This window comes from Phocoena phocoena, chromosome 4 (genome assembly GCF_963924675.1).
Source record: "Phocoena phocoena chromosome 4, mPhoPho1.1, whole genome shotgun sequence".
Classification (NCBI taxonomy): Eukaryota; Metazoa; Chordata; class Mammalia; order Artiodactyla; family Phocoenidae; genus Phocoena; species Phocoena phocoena.
In genome coordinates this window covers 16,363,269-16,381,614 of record NC_089222.1, presented here as the reverse complement: position 1 = coordinate 16,381,614, position 18,346 = coordinate 16,363,269, and the positions used below count along the sequence as shown (strand labels likewise).

Below are 18,346 nucleotides of genomic sequence, written 5' to 3'. Positions count from 1 at the left end.
CAAGTTCCTGCCCTCTGGAAGCTTACTTTCTAGTTCCCCTGCATTACCTGCCAGAATCCTCACAGCAGTTCTATGAAATAGGGATTACCCCCCTCAACTTGAGGTAAGGGCCTCCCATGGGGGAAGGACAAAGCTGGTGGCTCTGTCTGAGGGCACCACACCGCCCTTCTCAGTCACTCTGTTCTCCTCATTTACCGCAGAGGCGTGCGACTGACTCCCAGGGGAGAAGGTGACACAGGCAGGAGTGTGGGATCCAGCATTTCTGAGGTCACAGTGGGTCCTGCTTCCCAAAGAAACTGCACCTCGGTCCCAGCCTGGAGAGCCCTGCGTAGCCACTGTGAGGCAGAGACCCTGACGCACCAGCTCTGTCCCGAGCCCTCCCTCCTGCCGCTGAGGACGGGGCTCAGGAAGCTCAGTCTAGCTGGAGGAAGCAAATCCCTGGCCCTGACAGCGGGCAGCAGCGGCTAACAGCTGGGCCACGACACTGTTGCCTGCACACGAACGCTCACAGTGTATCAGCGACCAGCAGACAGGTACTCTGTGATCCTGGTGGGAGGGCACAGAGACAAGACCACGCCGTGACTGCATCTGAATGGAGAGGCAAGGACGCTCTGCAGCCACACAGACTCAACTCGCGCCTTCCAGCCAGCTCCGTGAGGGACTATTGTTTACCCACGACAGCTCTAGACCTGCTTCACTCCTGTCCACTGGGTACAAACTGTAAGCTACCCAGTCGTCCAAGAGCCCCCGGTTCCTGACAGCATCAAATGCAGAACAAGTCCTTACTCTTAACTTCCCCCAGATCACCCAGTACAGACCCAAACCTCACAACAAGCCCCTTCCATTCCCTCTTCCTGAGACGTCCCAGGTTCCCCCAGAGTTTCTCTCCTGCTGCAGCAAGTGATAACCCTGACTTTGTCCCCATAGCCATGTGCTTTTGGTGGTCTGCGTGGCTGTAGCAGGTGCCTGCCTCACTCCCAGATCCAGGCCCTTGGGGGTCAGCACTGGGGGCCTCCCACTGGGTGTGGCCTCTCACCTCCCAGAAAGACCCCTCAGGTCTTCAAGGGGCTCATGGATCTAGGTGTGGTGGGAGACGATCACCCCCGCAGGGAACCGGAGCTCCAGCCCAGCGGTCTGTGGGAAACTGTGGTGTAGGTGCACGTTTTCTGAGGGGCACTCCTACCACCCCACGCAGGCGCCCACTGCCCATGCGGAGCTGCACCACGGGGAGTTCCTCAGCTCTGCTCAGAGAGAGGTTCCGCCTCCAGGGCCGACTGCTCAGCACATTTTTCTGAGAATTAAAAATCACTGAAAAAGGAAAACAGAAATCCCTAGGGGGCTGCATCATTCCTGACAGCCAAGCCATTAAACTTTCAAGTCCCAGTACCGAGCGGTGTGACAGCTGGAAGGCGCCCAGCCTCACACATCCTCGCTAGAGCCATTAGTTCCAGTTAGAGTGAGTTTGGGTAAGGATCAATCACTGTTTCTGGCAGTTTCTCCCAAATTGAAAGAGGCAGAGAAATGGAGAAAAAGGAGGCTCATCTCAGAGTTTAAACTCCTCTCAGAGAACGGTCCTGACTGACCACGACTCTACCTTCTCAAGCAGTGGGCACTCAAGCCATCCCTGGCCTGTTTACCCTTTAGAGTCTGGGGTCTTTCAAATGAGATTAACAGGAGGCTTTTCATAAGTATGGGGGGACAGACAACATACTGAGTTAGTCCTGGCTGGGACACTAACTCAGTGAGGAACTTAATCTCTGTGGGCCTCAGTTTCTTTGTCTATAAAATGGATGTTATGGCCTGCATTGTGTCCCCTATCCCAATCAACATGTTGAAGTCCTAACCCCTAGTACCTCAGAATGTGACTGCATTTGGGGAGAGGGCCTTTAAAGAGGTAAGTTAAAATGAGGTCACCGTAGTCTGATATGACTGGTGTCTTTATAAGACAAGCAAATTTGGACATAGGTGTAGAGGGAAGACCACAAGAAGACACAGGAAGAAGATGGCCACCTATAAGGCAAGAAGTGAAGCCTCAGAGGGAACAATCCTGCAGACACCTTGATCTCAGACTTCCAGCCTCCAGGACTGTGAGAAAATAAGTTTCTGTAGTTTAAGCCTTGCAGTATCACCCAGTCTGTGTTACTTTGTTAGGCGGCCCTTGCAGACTGATCCAGTGGGCATTCCCCCATCTTCCTGGGTGACATAGACATTGTCGAGAGAATCCATTGAGGCAGTGAGTAAAAGTTCCTGTTAATACTTGCAGGTGTCGCGCAGAAATGAGAGTCCTACCGGAGGCCAGCGGCTTATAGTGACAGTGTGCACAGCTCATCTCCATGGGTCTTATCAGAGCAGGATTCTGCTAGGAGACACTGGAGGGAACCGTGTAGAGCCCCAAGGACACCTGTGTCTGCTCCAGAGGGTGGCTGGGACCTGGGTAGAGACCCCGGGAATTGGGGGTTTGCCCTCTGCAGTGAGTGACTGGCCTGCCTAGCCCTGGGTGTGCTGGGGGCCTCCTGGCTCCCTCCCAGTCACCTGTGGGCACTGAAATCCCACCAGGAGCAATTCACTCTGCAGGCAGTGCTCTTCGGGGCCAGGGCCAGGAACTTTACTCCCTTGTCTCATTCATACCTCACAGCCACCGATGGGCTAAAAGCTGTTTCCACCTTCATTCTGTACATGAACCAGTGCTAGTGAGTTAAGAGACACATCTCTCCCCAAGTAACAGTCAATTCATTTATCAGATAAACTTCCTCCTCAGAGTGGCTGGGAGCAGGCTGGAGCAGTGGGCCTGAGGCAGGAGATGGATGGGCCCCAGGCTGAGCCACTGGAGTTGGTCCCCTGTGGACAGACACTCCATGCTGAAGACAATAGCAGGAGGGAAGAGGAGCCGAGCTCTGCCCAGTTAAGAGACAAAGAGACCACGTGTCCCTCATTCTGAGGTCAAGGAGAACTTCCTAACTACACATGCGCAGAAAGGCTCCTCGGGGACCAAAAGGGGAGGGGCATCATCCCATAGTAGTTGATGTCAACCTACCCATAGGCCTCTTCACTAGAATCCATCTTGGCTGAGATGCACATGCACACAGGGGAGGACGCTGAGTTACACCAGATATACCAGATACGGACTCAGAGCCAGGCAAAGCAAGATGATTGGCCAGAGGAAACCCGGAAGAAATGTCCCATACAGGTGATTTAAGGGCTTCCCTGGTGTCTCAGTGGTTGCGAGTCCGCCTGCCGATGCAGGGGACACAGGTTCATGCCCTGGTCTGGGAAGATCCCACATGCTGCAGAGCGGCTGGGCCCGTGAGCCATGGCTGCTGAGCCTGCGTGTCCGGAGCCTGTGCTCCGCAACGGGAGAGGCCACAACAGTGAGAGGCCCGCGTACCGCAAAAAAAAAAAAAAAAAAAAAAAAAAAAAGTGATTCAAACTACCACGAGGGCACGACTCTCCCTCTGAGCCCGCCCAGGTGAGTCTATTCACACGTACTCTTTTTACTCCTGATAAACACATTACTTGTTTCACTACTTTCCGTCTCTTGATGAAAATTCATTTCTACAAGGCTGACGGGCCAGGGCCTTGTCACTGGCCACTCTCTCTGGTGGTCTAGTGGCCAGGATTCAGCGCTCTCACTGCCGAGGTCTGACTTCAATCTCTGGCTGGGAACAGGAATCCTGCTTCAAGCCACTGCAGGCCGAGGCCACCCGAGATCAGGCCCTTACCAGGAGGGGTGGGAGATGAAGAGATGACACAATTAAAGGCTGGTGGTGAGGCCTTGTGCTCTGGGCAGCCAGGGAGGGCGAGTGAGGGCGGGGCCTCGGGTGCTCTGGGATGGGGGTGGGGGGTGGGGGGTGGGCAGGGGAGGAGGGTGAGTGTTCTTCACCTCCAGTGTAACTTTGCCCAGAGTCTGCTGAGAGGGGGCCTTTCTAACTTCATTTCTCTCTCCAGGCTGTAGTGTTTTGTTTCCCTTAAAACTTATTTAGGTGGTTATTCACTGGTCCCTGAAATAAATAAATAAAAATGACCAGTTTTCCGATAGCAGGTTGGTTTTGTGATGGAGTTTTCCACTCCCTGCGCACTGCTTTTCATTACTTACTGATAGTGGCTGAAATAACTTTTCATTTCTCCTGAATAATGCATTTGTGACACTCAGCTCTACCAACTCGTTTACAGCCAGATAAATGAATATTTATGTGCTTTTCCCCAGCCAGACAACGATAAACTAGGTTTTATTTTCCCAAATTGAGTCCTCAACTTCAGTGGATCAGCATAAACCCTCTGGGGCAACGCCGGGGGCCCTGGATTACATTCTGCTGGGTTCAGCCATTCTTTGAATAACTCCCCATACAGAGGCACCACGTGTGTCCTCGGCACTTGCCTGGGTTAAGTTTTAACTTAGTTTTTCTGGAGAGTACAGGCCAGGAGGAGGTCCTTCCTATTGCTCTTGTACACGGCTCTTGAACTTTGTAGGGGTTTTGTCTTGAGAGGAGGCTGTGGAGAAGACTTCCTCCTCCCACCTGGTTTGGTACTTCTGTGAGCCTATGGGGACTTCAGCAGCCCTGGACCTGGCTGGAATACCCCCTCCCCTCTCTGGCCCTCAGTGACAAGTCATTGGCAGGAGTTTTATTTATAACTTAATTTTCTTTTAAGATAAAACATTCTAACAGTGCAGGAGTCCAAAGTAAGCCTGCTTCTGCCTCTATCTCCAGTCACCCAGCCCCACACTAGAAGCATCCTTTGCCACCACTTTGTGTGTGCTCCAGAGAGGGTCTGCCCTCCCACCTTCCTTCCTCCCTCCTTCCCTCCCTCCCTCCCTCCCTCCCTCCCTCCCTTCCTTCCTTCCTTCCTTTTTTTATTAAACACAAACAGTGGCATAGCACACACAGGTTTTCAGTCTGCCTTTTTATTCAAAAAAATATAGATTGGTGCTAGCTACCCATCAGTAGTACATAGCGAGCTTCCTTGTTTCTTTCTTACAACTGCAGAGGATTGTGCTGCATTATTTAGCCTATGGAGCATTCGGCCTGTTTCTAGTATTTCTCTTCAGGGTTCTGATTTGAAACCTTGAGCCTGCCTGGTTCTGTATTCAGCCCTCACTGCCCAGCCCCTGTGGGCTGCCTTTTGTGCGCTGTGGTGTAACACTCTTGGAATAGAGAGCTGAGGGAGGAGGGGTACAGACCGGGAGAGCTTGGCGCTTGGAGGTGAGACCTGAAAACTGCACAGCACCCTCCAGCCACGCCCTCCCTCCACTAGGAGACCTGACCAGACGCTAGCATGGCTTCCATTTGCTCCAGGCCATGTCCCTAGGATGACCCCAGCCATCTTGAAATGCCTGCCTGAGAAAGCTTAGGCTGCCAAAAGAATTTACTGTTCCAGCCAAAACCTGACAAGAGGCTCCTGACCTACCTTTTCTTAGACGATTGCTTTAGGAAACTTGGAACTGTAAATGCTTTCTCTACTCCTTCAAGATATGAATCTCCAACAACCCAGAATGTTTCCTCCAGGACCTGTGAAATGCAAATATCTGGGTTCCTGTAGGAGGGTATGATGCTAACTTTGGGGGGCACTTCCTCCAATTTGCTCGTGTCATAAAGATATGAGAAGTGTGTTTCTCCTCTGTATTAGTGCCAGGTAGCAAACACGGATGGCCGAATTACCTAGACCACCCTCCCTCAACCTCCTTCAGTGTTCTCAGTTCTATTCTGAAGTCTCTCTCCCTACTGCTGTAGTCTGAATAAAACCTGTCTTGCTGATTTTAACAAAGTGTCCAGTGCAGACTTTCCCTTTGACAGCTGAGGAGTCAACCCCACATGCAGATTGCCCTGCAGATGGTCATGCCTGGTCCTGACTCCCAACTTGGTCCATGCCGAGCTTCTGGCAGGTTCGTTGGGTCTCACTTTTCATCTCCATTTCCTGGGGCACCTCTGAGGGCTGGTTAGTACCCCACTCATTCTCTAACCTCCTGCAGTGTCTGTGGTTTGAACCACTGATGAACTCATGTATATGAACACAGTTGTTTATGTTGTTACCCACTCAGTGTTTCTATCTTCTTGTTTATTCAATTCCACAAACTTTAACTGGGTATTGCTTATGCACCCAGCAATTTATATACATTATTTCATTTAATACCTATGGACCAATTCTAGGAGGTAGATATTCTATCTTCATTTTTATTATGAAAATTTCAAACATATATAAAAAGAAAGAATGGTATAATGGACCCCCATATAACCACCACCAGCTTCAATGATTATAAATGCATGGCCTATTTTCACCAATATCCCCTCACATTTCCTTCCCACCCCAGATTATTTAATTTATTTATTTAATTAATTTAACTTTATTTATTTTTTATTTTTATTTTTTTTGTGGTACGTGGGCCTCTCACTGTTGTGGCCTCTCCTGTTGCAGAGCACAGGCTCCGGACGCACAGGCTCAGCGGCCATGGCTCATGGGCCCAGCCGCTCCGTGGCATGTGGGATCTTCCCGGACCAGGGCACGAACCCGTGTCCCCTGCGTCGGCAGGCGGACTCTCAACTACTGTGCCACCAGGGAAGCCCCCACCCCAGATTATTTTAAACAAATCCTAGATATCATATTATTTCTTCTTCAGATATTTCAGTATGGTATTGCTAAATTATGAAGATGCTTTAAGAAAACGACATAACTTCTACAAAGCTAAAAATAACATAGCGCCTAAAAGTTAATAACAATTCCTCGATATCATCAAATATCCAGTGCCTCTTTCCTCAATTATCTGATGTATTTTTTAACAGTTTCCTTGAATAGTGGTCCAAATAATGTCCATTTCAATGGGTTAATGGGTTGATATGTCAGTTTAATCTCTTTTAATTTATAGATACCCCCTCCTCCCACCCATCTCTCTTTTTTCCCCTCACAATTTTTGCTTGTTGAAAAAATTGAATATTTAGCCCTGTAGTTTCCCACAGTCAGGATTTGCTGATTTCATCCCCATGGTGTCAATTAACATGTTCATCTGACCTTTTGTATTTCCTGTAAACTAGTAGTTCTATCTTGAGGCTTAATCCCTTGCAATTTTCTTTTCTTTTTTTTTTGGCAAGACTACTTCACAGGTGGTGGTGTGAACTCCACCAGGAGGTGCACATCTGCTGGTCTCTCTTTTTGTGAGATTAGTAGCTATTTGATGATTGTTATTGCTTAGATCCATTATTTTATTATGGTTGCAAAGTGGTGACATTCAAATTCTGTTTTAAGAATTATTTTTAGTGATACACATAAATAAAATTAATAATTACTTTTTTTTTTTTTTTAGCTGTAATACTTCTACAAAAAGACACTTCCTCTCTTTTTTTTTTTTTTTTAAACCATGATGTACCTACAGGTCTTATAGGAAAGACAGGAAGAATGCCTGGTTCTTTCTCATTATCTACCAGTTTCCAAAAAATGGGGTGGTTCCCCAGCAGACTCCAAGGTAACAAATTAGTGGGATTTGGCAGGGAGGGATTTAATACTGAACTCATAGATTTAAACATATTTGATATGTCTCAATCTATTGTAGTTAATATTCCTTATTGACCCTTAGACATCTTTGATTAGTGGGAGCTTATTCAAATTGGCTCTTAAGTCTTTTAATGTGACTCTAGTAGTTCTTTATAGTTTTCTTGGGTTCTCAGACTCATCTTGTACATTTCCTGCCCCCAAACCTGGATCTAGCCATTTCTCTAAGGAGCTTCTTCTGTTCTTGTAGTGAAAGATGGTGGTTAGAGACCAAAATCTGAGGCTGAAAATGCTCAGTACTGCTGCGTTGGACATTGTTTCTAGGTCTTTTCACTGACCAGAGCTAGGGTATATATTTATTTTATGTTGACATACACCATGGTTTTATACTGATAATTCCAATTCAAATTCAGGACTAAAGAATTGTCACTAAACTTTATCAGCCTTATAACTGTGTCTCCTTTCACCTACACTAAAAGTCTTAGTTCTCAATGACACAAATATATAGTTACTCTTTTGCTTTATCTCACAGTACATGCACCCACCCACCCCCCCCACCCCTCACAGGGTCACAATAATACCAACCTATCACCGACAACATGATGTCTGAAATGATTTAAGATTCTTTTTGCAGTACTCTTTTGTATCCCCCTTAGGGATGTACAGTCAAATTACTGTGATTTTAAAAGTCACTTGGAATATTTCTTCTCTGGGTAATTATACCATAAATTTGATACATTGTTGGATTCATTTGTTTCCTTTTCTTTTTGATTTTTAGGGTTTTCTTTTTAAGACTTAATTTTGTTTTATAATTCTGTAAAATATTTGCATGGTTCCAAAGTATCTCCACATAAAAAGATAAGTTAAAACAACTCTAGTGTCTATTCCTTTTCCCTCTACCCTCCTCCTGTAAGTGATCATTTAAAAACATTATGGTATTTTTTTCCATTATAAGCAAATACGTATGACATGAAGTGACTTATATCCCTTCCCCTTTCTTAGGTAAGTGGTAGAATGACATACATATTCTCTCCACCTTGCTTTTTAACTCAACAATATATCCTGGAAGTGATCATTCCATAATAGTTACAGAGCTATTCCTCATACCTTTTGTGGATTTATCATTGCATATTCAACTAGTCCCCTATTGATAGGTATTTGGGTTGTTTCCTGTCTTTTGCCATTATTCGTAGGGTTGAAATAAATAGTCTTATGCATACTTCTTTTTTATTTTTTTTTGCGGTACGCGGGCCTCTCACTGTTGTGGCCTCTCCCGTTGCGGAGCACAGGCTCTGGACACGCAGGCTTAGCGGCCATGGCTCACGGGCCCAGCTGCTCCGCGCCATGTGGGATCCTCCTGGACCAGGGAATAAACCCATGTCCCCTGCATCAGCAGGCGGACTCTCAACCACTGCGCCACCAGGGAAGCCCTTATGCATACTTCTTGTTCACGTTTTTGCCAATGTGTCATTGGGAGAGATTCTTAGAAGTGGGATTGCTGGATCAAATTCAATATACATAAATGCATATAAATTTGTCTAGAAATTGCCGAATTCTTCTCTACAAGTGGTTGCAACATCTTCTATTCCCATCAGTACTGTCTGAGCTTCCCTGGAGCTTCACCAACAAAATAGATTGACATATTTGTGGAGTTTTGCCAATCTGATAGGTGAAAATGGTATCTCAGGTAGGTTTTGTTTTATTTTTGTATTTCTCTATCATGAGTGAAGTTGAGCAAACTTTTGTATGGTTAAGAACCATTTTCATTTAATTTTAATTTCAAATGTCTCTTTATATCTCTAGCTTATTTAAAAATGAGAGTGTTGCTAGCTTTTTTTTTTTAACCTCAAATTTTAAATGCTGTTTATAGAATAGGGCTATTAACACTTTATATTCTAAGTTGCAAATACTTCTTTTTTAGTTTGCCATATATCTTTCAGTTTTGCTTATGGTGTTATATGGCAATGTAAAATTTAAAAAAATTTTGGTAATCAAATGCATCAATATTTTAAAAAATCAATAAATTGCTTTTAGATTTTGAATTGTATCAAGAATGAATGTTCTCACAGCCAAGTTATAAAGGAATTTCGCTTTGTATGGCTTCCTCTTTATTTTTTTATTAATTTATTTATTTTTGGCTGCACTGGGTCTTCGCTGCTGCACGCGGACTTTCTCTAGCTGCAGTGAGCGGGGGCTACTCTTCATTGCGGTGCACAGTCTTCTCATTACAGTGGCTTCTGTTGTTGCAGAGCATGGGCTCTAGGCGCGTGGGCTTCAGTGGTTGTGGTGCATGGGCTTAGTTGCTCCGCGGCACATGGGATCTTCCCGGACCAGGGCTCGAACCATGTCCCCTGCATTGGCAGGCAGATTCTTAACCACTGTGCCACCAGGGAAGCCCCACGGCTTCCTCTTTTACATTTAAATCTAGGATGCATTTAGAATTGATCCTAGAATACAGTGAGGGATGGATCCTATTTTATTATTTTCCTTATGACTATCCAGTTTCCTGAATACCACTTGCTGAAAAGTCCTCCATTGGTTTCAGATGCTGCCTTTAACAATACTAAATTTGCATATACAGTGGGTCCTACTTTTAAATTTTGTTTTAAGTTCCATTGGCCTTCCTATCCCTCATGTACTTTAATGCTTTAATGATCGAGACTTTCTAGTATGTTTTATTATCTGGGAGTGCTTTCCCTTCCCCTTGCTCTTTTTTTAGTTTTTCTTCTTGGCTCTTCTTGCCTTTTTGTTCTTACAAATGAAGTTTATGATAAGCCCATCTACTGCTAAGAAAAAACAACTGTGGTATTTTAAAAATTAGGAATGCATTAAATTTATAAATTAATACAGAGAACTGACATCTTTATACTATTGAGTCTTTATATTTGAGCACATGGTATTTCTTTCCATTTGTATCTTTCAGGAGGGTTTTATTGTAGTCTTATATAGATTTTGGACATTTTTAAAAATACTTATTCATTTTATTCATTTCTTTTTCATTTCTTTTCTTTTTAAAAATATTTATTTATTTATTTGGCTGCATTGGGTCTTCATTGCTGGGCAAGGGCTTTCTCTAGTTGCAGTGAGTGGGGGTTACTCTTTGTTGTGATGTGTGGGCTTCTCATTGCGGTGGCTTCTCTTGTTGCAGAGCATGGGTTCTAGGCACGTGGGCTTCAGTAGTTGTGGCACGTAGGCTCAGTAGTTGTGGTGCATGGGCTTAGTTGCTCCATGGCATGTGGGATCTTCTCAGACCAGGGCTCGAACCCATGTCCCCTGCATTGGCAGGCAGATTCTTGACCACTGCCTCACCAGGGAAGTCCCATTTATTTTCTTCTTTTTTTTTTTTGGCTGCATTGGGTCTCAGCTGTGGCGTGGGCTCCTCGTTGTGGCATGCAGACTTCTCTCTAGTTGTAGCAGCGTGCGGGCTTTTCTCTAGTTGTGGCATGCGGGTTTTCTCTCTCTAGTTGTTGTGCAAGGGGTTCAGGGTGCGTGGGCTCTGTAGTTGTGGCATGCGGGCCCTTCAGTTGAGGCATGCGAGCTCAGTAGTTGTAGAGCGTGGGCTTAGTTGCCCCGTGGCATGTGGGTTCTTAGTTCCCTGACCAGGGATCGAACCCGCATCCCCTGCATTGGAAGGCGGAGTTTTTACCACTGGACCACCAGGGGAGTCCCGGACATGTCGTGTTAAGTTTATTTAAAGGTATTTCATTTTAGTTTTTGCTATCATAAATGAGATTTTCTCTTCCATTATATCCTTTTTTGTTGTTTATAGATATGAGGGGCATTGATCTTTATTTCTTTTTATAACCTGCTACTTTACTAAAATCATGTAATTTTTGTTGTAAAATTGTCACATGGAACCTTTTGGACTCTCCAGAAAGACCAGCATTTTCCCTTTTTTGTTCCAGTTCTTGGTGCTTTCCGATCACTTTCTCTTCTCTGATTGCATTGACTACTACCTCTGACCAATGTTACTAGTAGTAGAGATAGTACACATCCCTTTCTTTTTAATTTCTGCAGGAAGGGCACTAGTGTTTTCTTCTCAGAGACAATTTATCATTCAAGAAAGTCTCCAAACATCCTCATTATCCAGATGAGGTATCAAGATGCAGAGATCAAGGAAGAACTTGCCTCGAGGTCATGTGAGACCTGAGTTTGACCTCAGGGCTCTCTGGTTTCATAATCCCCAGTCTTTGCAGCACACCCTCTGTTTTTAATTATCTAGATTTCTCTGTCCCTTTCCTCAAAACATACCTCATATTTTAACAGATCTTAAGAGATTTAAGAGTGGCTGAGCTTGGCATATGGGAAGGGCACAGAGGCCCCGAGTAACAGGACTCAGTCTCTCCCCTAATTTCTTTAGCAATTCTGCTCCCTCCCAGACACTCTATGCAGCAAAACAAGAGCCCCCAGGAAACCACCTTTCTTAGAAAGCAGCTTACTGACCACCTGTATTACTCAGTCAAGAGCCTCAAGCCTCCTTCCCCTCCCCTGCTCCCTCGGAGGACTTTTTTCAGTCTTACACAGCACTCTCCCTCAGAGGAAGTCTCAATATATTTTCCTCTGTATGATTACATTTCTAATGATACTTCAGTGTCCCTTATAGACCGGCTAACAGAGTAACTATCTTACTGGCCTCCTCTCACTAAAGAAATTGTATTTCTTGAGCAGTAGACTGCGTGGTTTGTCTTGGGTAAATGCATTCAAGCTTTTGCAGGCTCTAAAACTGCTCAGTTCTTTCTCCCTCCCCCTTTCAGGGATACCAGGTTGTGAATCACAACAATGACCCTGTTGCCTTTCATTTTATTCAGAGGGGAGGATTCTTCTCATATCTTTTATTTAAAAACCTGCTAGGACCACAAGTGCTGTGGGGAGAGAAACGTGGCCCAGACCTAGATTGCCTAAGTTTCCAGCTATTTCCCCAAATAGGTAGATCCCCAGAGTATGGGGTCTCTTTCTCTGCAAGGGACAGAAAGAGGGACTGTGAGAGCAGGGAAAATATTCAGATCAAGCCCATTTAAAATTCTAATCCTCTTGCCTTTCAATAATTTTGATTTCTCCTGTACTCCAGCTGACAGCCTCTGCTGTTGGAGGTGTGAGCCACTGGTTTCTCCCATGGAGACCCCTAAATTCGATGGAGATTTAAGCCGCCACGTTCCCTTTTCTTTCCCAGGCAGCATCTCGGCGGACCTGGCCTCCGCCTGCTCCATGTGCTTTGAGACTCTGTGGCTGCACCTCCTCTGTCCCCATTCTCCTTTTATCTGCAGCTCCAAGGAAGGGAGGCTGCTAATTCCAACCTCGTGTTTGACCTGTTTGAGGATGAAAGGGCCTGATGTTGCTGCCAGAGCTTATTATCAGTATTATTCACTTGGCAAGAAAAGTCAGAGCACTCAGCAAAGCCAGAGAGGGAAAGGACCACCTTTTACCCGAGCAGTGGGCTGGTACCCAGGTCCTCCTTGGCCTCTGTGGCCACCACCTGGGAATTCTTCCATTTTTACTGCTTAGAAGAAGTATCAATATCTGAGAGGGTCTAACAGAGCTGAGTCACAGAGAGAGAGAGATTTGGACTTGAAAAGGAACTTCATATACATTTAACTCTAACTAGGACCAGCTCCATAATTTGTGGGTCTCAGTACAAAATGAAAATATAGAGCTCCGTGTTCAAAAAGCAGGAGAAAGGGGGCTTTAAAGGTACTAAAATTTTCCTTTCTTCCTGGTTTTTCTCTTGGCCTGTCATGGTCATTTTTGCTGTTTAATCTTGCAATCCCTTGAGCATAGGGATAGTCAAGGGTCAGGTGCAACCCTCAAAGGCACCCAGGGGGCTGTGCTACATGATTTGGGGCACAGTGTGGCCCGCTACTAAGGGATTACCCTTCCTGCCAGCCACTGGACTGAGGTGCCAGGCCCTGGCCAGGGATGGGGAAGTCCAGCCAGGCATCTCCCTTTCCTAGAGACTGGCCACCCTAATCCATGGGGGACAGGAGACCCCCAAGAGTACTGAACCTCAGTGCTACTCTGTAGGCATCTGGATCTAGTGTAGGCCAAGAGGCTCACCCTTTCCCTGTCAGTTGCCTGCTGAGTGTACCATGGTGCTGCCAGCCCTGGATCTGCACCCCACCCAACATGCCACCCTGACCCTCCCCGCCCCTGTGACCAGGCCTCTGCTGGGGGTGGGGCAAGGCGGGGAGGGTCAGATGAGGCCTTGGGTTTCCAGGGGTCATGGGACCTGACTGTCCCAGGGAGACAGGGACCCTGTTTGAGCCAAGGCTCCAAGTTCCTGACACACGCTTCATCATGCCATTGGACTTCACTTACAAAATACAGATTCAAAGATAGAGCTAGTGAGAGTTTCAAGATGGTGGCTACTGAGTCTTAAATCCCAACTTTGGGGGCCTTCAGAGCTCAGGTTCCATAGGGCTGTACTCGGCCCATACCCGTGAAGCTGGCCCTGACTCTGACCCTAGTTCTTCCAAGGCTCACAAACTTATACAGTGAAAGAGGATGGAGACAATTTCCTCAGGTTGCTTTCCCGACCCTGCTATGGTGTGAACCCCTGAGTCCCCGTTCTGGGCTGCTTTCCATGCTGTGGCTTTTCCCACAGTGGCAACAATCTCTTTCCCCCTCTCACCTTTGTTTTTCTGAATATGTGCCTTTGTCTCCTCACGGTTGGTGGGTGAAAGCTCTTGGTGGGGGTGGGAGAGACCCCTTCCCAGAAAGGCTCTGGGAGCTCTCAGTTAACACTGCCCTGTCCCCTTCCAACCTTTAGTTCTCTTTTCACAAACAGCTACAGAAGTGTTGGACATAAAAGGAAATCATGCTTGTCACTTGTTCTGAACTTCCCCATGGCTCCTGCAGCCTGGTCTGAGAACGTGCCGCTGAAATGGACTTGCAGCCCAACCTGCTCTTGGGAGACAGAGGTCCCTGTTGGATTGTGTTAGGGGCCCAGGCTAAGGAGGAGGTGACATTTCTCTCTAGGTGCCCAACCACCATTCAGCCCCTTCAGGGCTCAGTAACTGAGAGCTTGATCCCAAGCCTCAAGCACAGTGCTGGTCCTGAGGAGTCAAAAGTCAGGGAGGGCTTCACAGTAGAGGTGCCATTGAACTGGATTGAAGGGTGAGGAGTTCTGCTGGGTGCACAAGGGCGGGGACGTGGTTGCAGATGGAGGAAAATGGGCTTCCAAGGGGCGAGGGTAAGGGAGCGTTGTGAAGGGTAAGGAATGCGGGGGCAGGTGTTTGGAAAGATGAGCAGGAAGCTCCAGGCCAAGAAGTCCAAGTGAGGGCAGAGAAACAAGAGTTTTCGGCTTCTGGATCCCAGCAACCCCCAGCACGTGTGGCTGCCTCTGAGACTCCGTGAGGAGGAGGCGACCCTTCCTGAAATAAATGGGCTGTGGAGGTGCGGGGGTCTGAGCTCTAGGCCGGGAACGGGGAGAGGGCCTGGGGGGGTGTTGGGTCCTTCCTGAGCAGGGAGGCAGTGGGGCCTGCCCCTCAGTGGGAAGGGTGTTGTTTCTCAGTGCCCAGAAGTTGGGCCAACGGTTGGGGACAGAGAGGGCTTAGGAGGGAGCTGTCTCCCCAGGTTCTTGGGTGACGAGAGGACACTGTTGGTGTTGGGGGGGTAGGAGTTCTGCTAAGAAGGCCCTGAAGGGAGCCATGGCTCCAACAGCAAGCCCTTGGCCAGAGGCCCAGCCCCCGGGGGCAAGTGCTCTGACTGAGGATGCCACACTGCACGTGCACAGCCCCTTTTCACATCTTATTTCATTTCATGCTCATAGCAGCCCATTCTACTGGTGAGGTGTTTGTCCATTTCAAAGACGGGGAAAGGGAGACATGGAGCAGATGAGTGGGTGGTCCATGTGAGTGGCAGAACCAGGATTTGAAGGGAGGTCCCGCTCATCATTGAGCATCGATCGTGTACGTGGCTCTAGGTATCTGTAGTGCCAGAAATGTATTTCTAGGCTGTTAGTCACTGATTTTACTCTAGGTATCTGTAGTGCCAGGAATGTATTTCTAGGCTGTTAGTCACTGATTTTACTAAATACATTACATTCAGTTAACCCCCTAACAGCCCTGTGTAGCAGATAAAGTGATCCCCAAATTGCAAATGAGGAAACAAGTTCAGAGAAGTTAAGTAACTGACGCAAAGCCACCCAGCTAGTAGGTAGCAGAGCCAACAAACAGCCAAATGCAGGTTCCCCTGACCCCCAGCTTGTGCCCTTTCTATTTGTCTAAGTGATCCTGGACTGTGAGGGTCTAGACACGCAGATGACACAGGACAACATGGTAGCTGCCGCAGTGGATGTATGTGCAGGCTGCCAAGCGATCACAGAAGGAGCAGGAAAGCAGCTCAGAGGAGTAGCCAGGTCGAGGGCATGTGGTGTGTTCACGGCCTCCCAGGTGGGTGGTGTGGCTAGGATGGAGGTGGCTTCGGAAGGGCCTTGTGGACTGAGCCCAGGGCTGTGGATTGTGTCCTGTTGTTTAGGAGGAGCCCAGAGGGTTTGGGGCAGGGACATAATGCAGTCAAATCGCGCATGTCCAAACGAGCATTCTGGTGATGGGGTGGAGAATACGGGTTGGAGAGCAGGTATCAGCGAAGCCATCTTAGAGCCAAATGTGGGTCTGTTTTGCAACAGCAACAGAAAAAAAATCATGTGTCTATCTCAGATATGTAGAATTTTCTTTTCTCTTTGATGAAACAGAGCTAAACATGGCTGGAGGACTGGGCTGTGTGATACAGAAATAACTCCACTTTATAGGTTGTTCTAACTGTATCTTCAAGTCCATGTTTTATAAAAGAGGAAAAAGAGAACTCTGTATTCATACCTAGAATCTCACTTAGAGTCACCTGAAAGGAAAATGACCCCCATTCGGGGGCTGACTGTCTTGGCATCCAGCCCACAGCGCTGTGCCTGTACTGCTCTCACTGTGCACTTCTCTAATCTGTAGCCTACCTGCAGGCAGGACCTATGCGACTTATTTATCTATATGGACTTGCGGAATACCCACAGCGTTATTATACCCATTTTACAGATAAGGAAACTGAGGCTCAAAGAAGTTTGGAAAGTTGCCCAAACCTCTGGAGCCAGACCAAGTCAGTCTCTGTTGAGTATGGACTAGGTTTTGTGGTCATACTTTTTGACCTAGAAAGTGGGATGCCTGACCTCTTGTGAAAAGTCAGTGTGACATCTGAGTGCAAGAAATTTTCTGGCAAATGCTGAAATATTGGAATATTCCAATATCGAAATATTGGAATAGGGGCGTTCTGGTGGTTTACAGGATACAAATATTTGGAATCAGCACTGTTGGAGAGAATCCTGGAGGAATGGCTGGCTGAGATTTGCCAGCTTTAAGGCCCCGGACTGCTCTAAGATGGTTCTCCTCACAGCATAGATGGATGCAAGCAGAACAGCAGCTCTGGGGAAAAGCCAAGAGGACAGTGTTGGGTGTCATGCGTACTGTGCTGTCAGCTAGGCACCAGCTGATGGTGGGGGAGAAGCAACCTGGGGTGAAGTGGGAGGCAGGAGGGGCAAATGGGGAGCCCCTGAGTGTGTGTGCCCAGCATCACCCAGCCACACACGAATGAAAGTCCGTGAGCTCCCCTCGTGGGCTGCGTGCTGCGTGCCCCAGGGTGCGAAGGGTCTGAGCTGGCAGTTCCTGGCTGGGCTAGAGGCTGATTTAGCTCAGAGGGATGCCAAGGCCAGCATTTGTGGGAGCTGGGGAGGAGAGAAGCTAGCCTCCCACAAAGAGACAGGTGAGCTGTGCAAAGCTGGCTGCGGCCCCAGCGTCAGAACCACAGGCTGCAGGCAGATGTGACAGATGAGCTTAGCACCCTGGAGAGCAGGTCCTGACCAAGTAAGGGACAGAGAGGAAACTTCTCTGCCCTGCCCTGGCCAATAAGGTAGCCACTGGCCACATGTGGCTATTTAAATTTAAATGAATGAAAATGAAAGAAAAATGTTAACTCCTCAGTCTCATTAGCCACAGGTCAAGTGCTCAATAGCCAGAGGTGGCTGGTGGCTACCAGACTAGACAGTGAGTATATAGGACATTTCCATCATTGCAGAAGTTCTCTTTGAATGTAAATGATCTCATTAATACTTTTTATATTGATTACATGTTGAAATAACATTTAAAATATTTTGAGTTAAATAAGATATAGTAATATTAACCTCACCTGTTTTTTTTTACTTTTATTACTGTGGGTAGTAAACTTGTCAATGACCTGCATGGCTCAGATTTCTATGGGACAACCCTGTATAAATGGATACAGGAACACACCTCCATTTAGCTATTGTTTTGTTTGTTTGTTTGTTTTACATCTTTATTGGAGTATAATTGCTTTACAATGGTGTGTTAGTTTCTGCTTTATAACAAAGTGAATCAGTTATACATATACATATGTTCCCATATCTCTTCCCTCTTGGTGTCTCCCTCCCTCCCACCCTCCCTATCCCACCCCTCCAGGCGGTCACAAAGCACTGAGCTGATCTCACACCAGTCAGAATGGCCATCATCAAAAGATCTAGAAACAGTAAATGCTGGAGAGGGTGTGGAGAAAAGGGAACACTCTTGCACTGCTGGTGGGAATGTGAATTGGTACAGCCACTATGGAGATCAGTATGGAGGTTCCTTAAAAAACTACAAATAGCTATTGTTTTTAATGCCACATCCATTCAGTGGTATTCCATCTGACAATGGCTGTAAAAACCCGTTCTTAACACAAAGGTTACAGAGTCAGCCCAGGCTGATGGGACAAATGCAAGCTTTGGACCTGGAAAAATTCAGGTTCAAATCTCAGCTCCATCTCCCGACTGGCTGTGTGATTTTGGGCACATAACTTCTTTGCGCCTCAGTTTTTTCATCTAAGAATGCAATCAATG

The 18,346-nt window shown here is 46.9% G+C and overlaps 1 protein-coding gene across 1 annotated transcript in view; it reads right to left on the bottom strand.

Annotated features, from left to right (window-relative positions):
- Positions 1–18,346, bottom strand: part of BFSP2 (beaded filament structural protein 2) — a 65,845-nt gene that overhangs the window by 46,680 nt on the left and 819 nt on the right. The window lies entirely within an intron of this gene.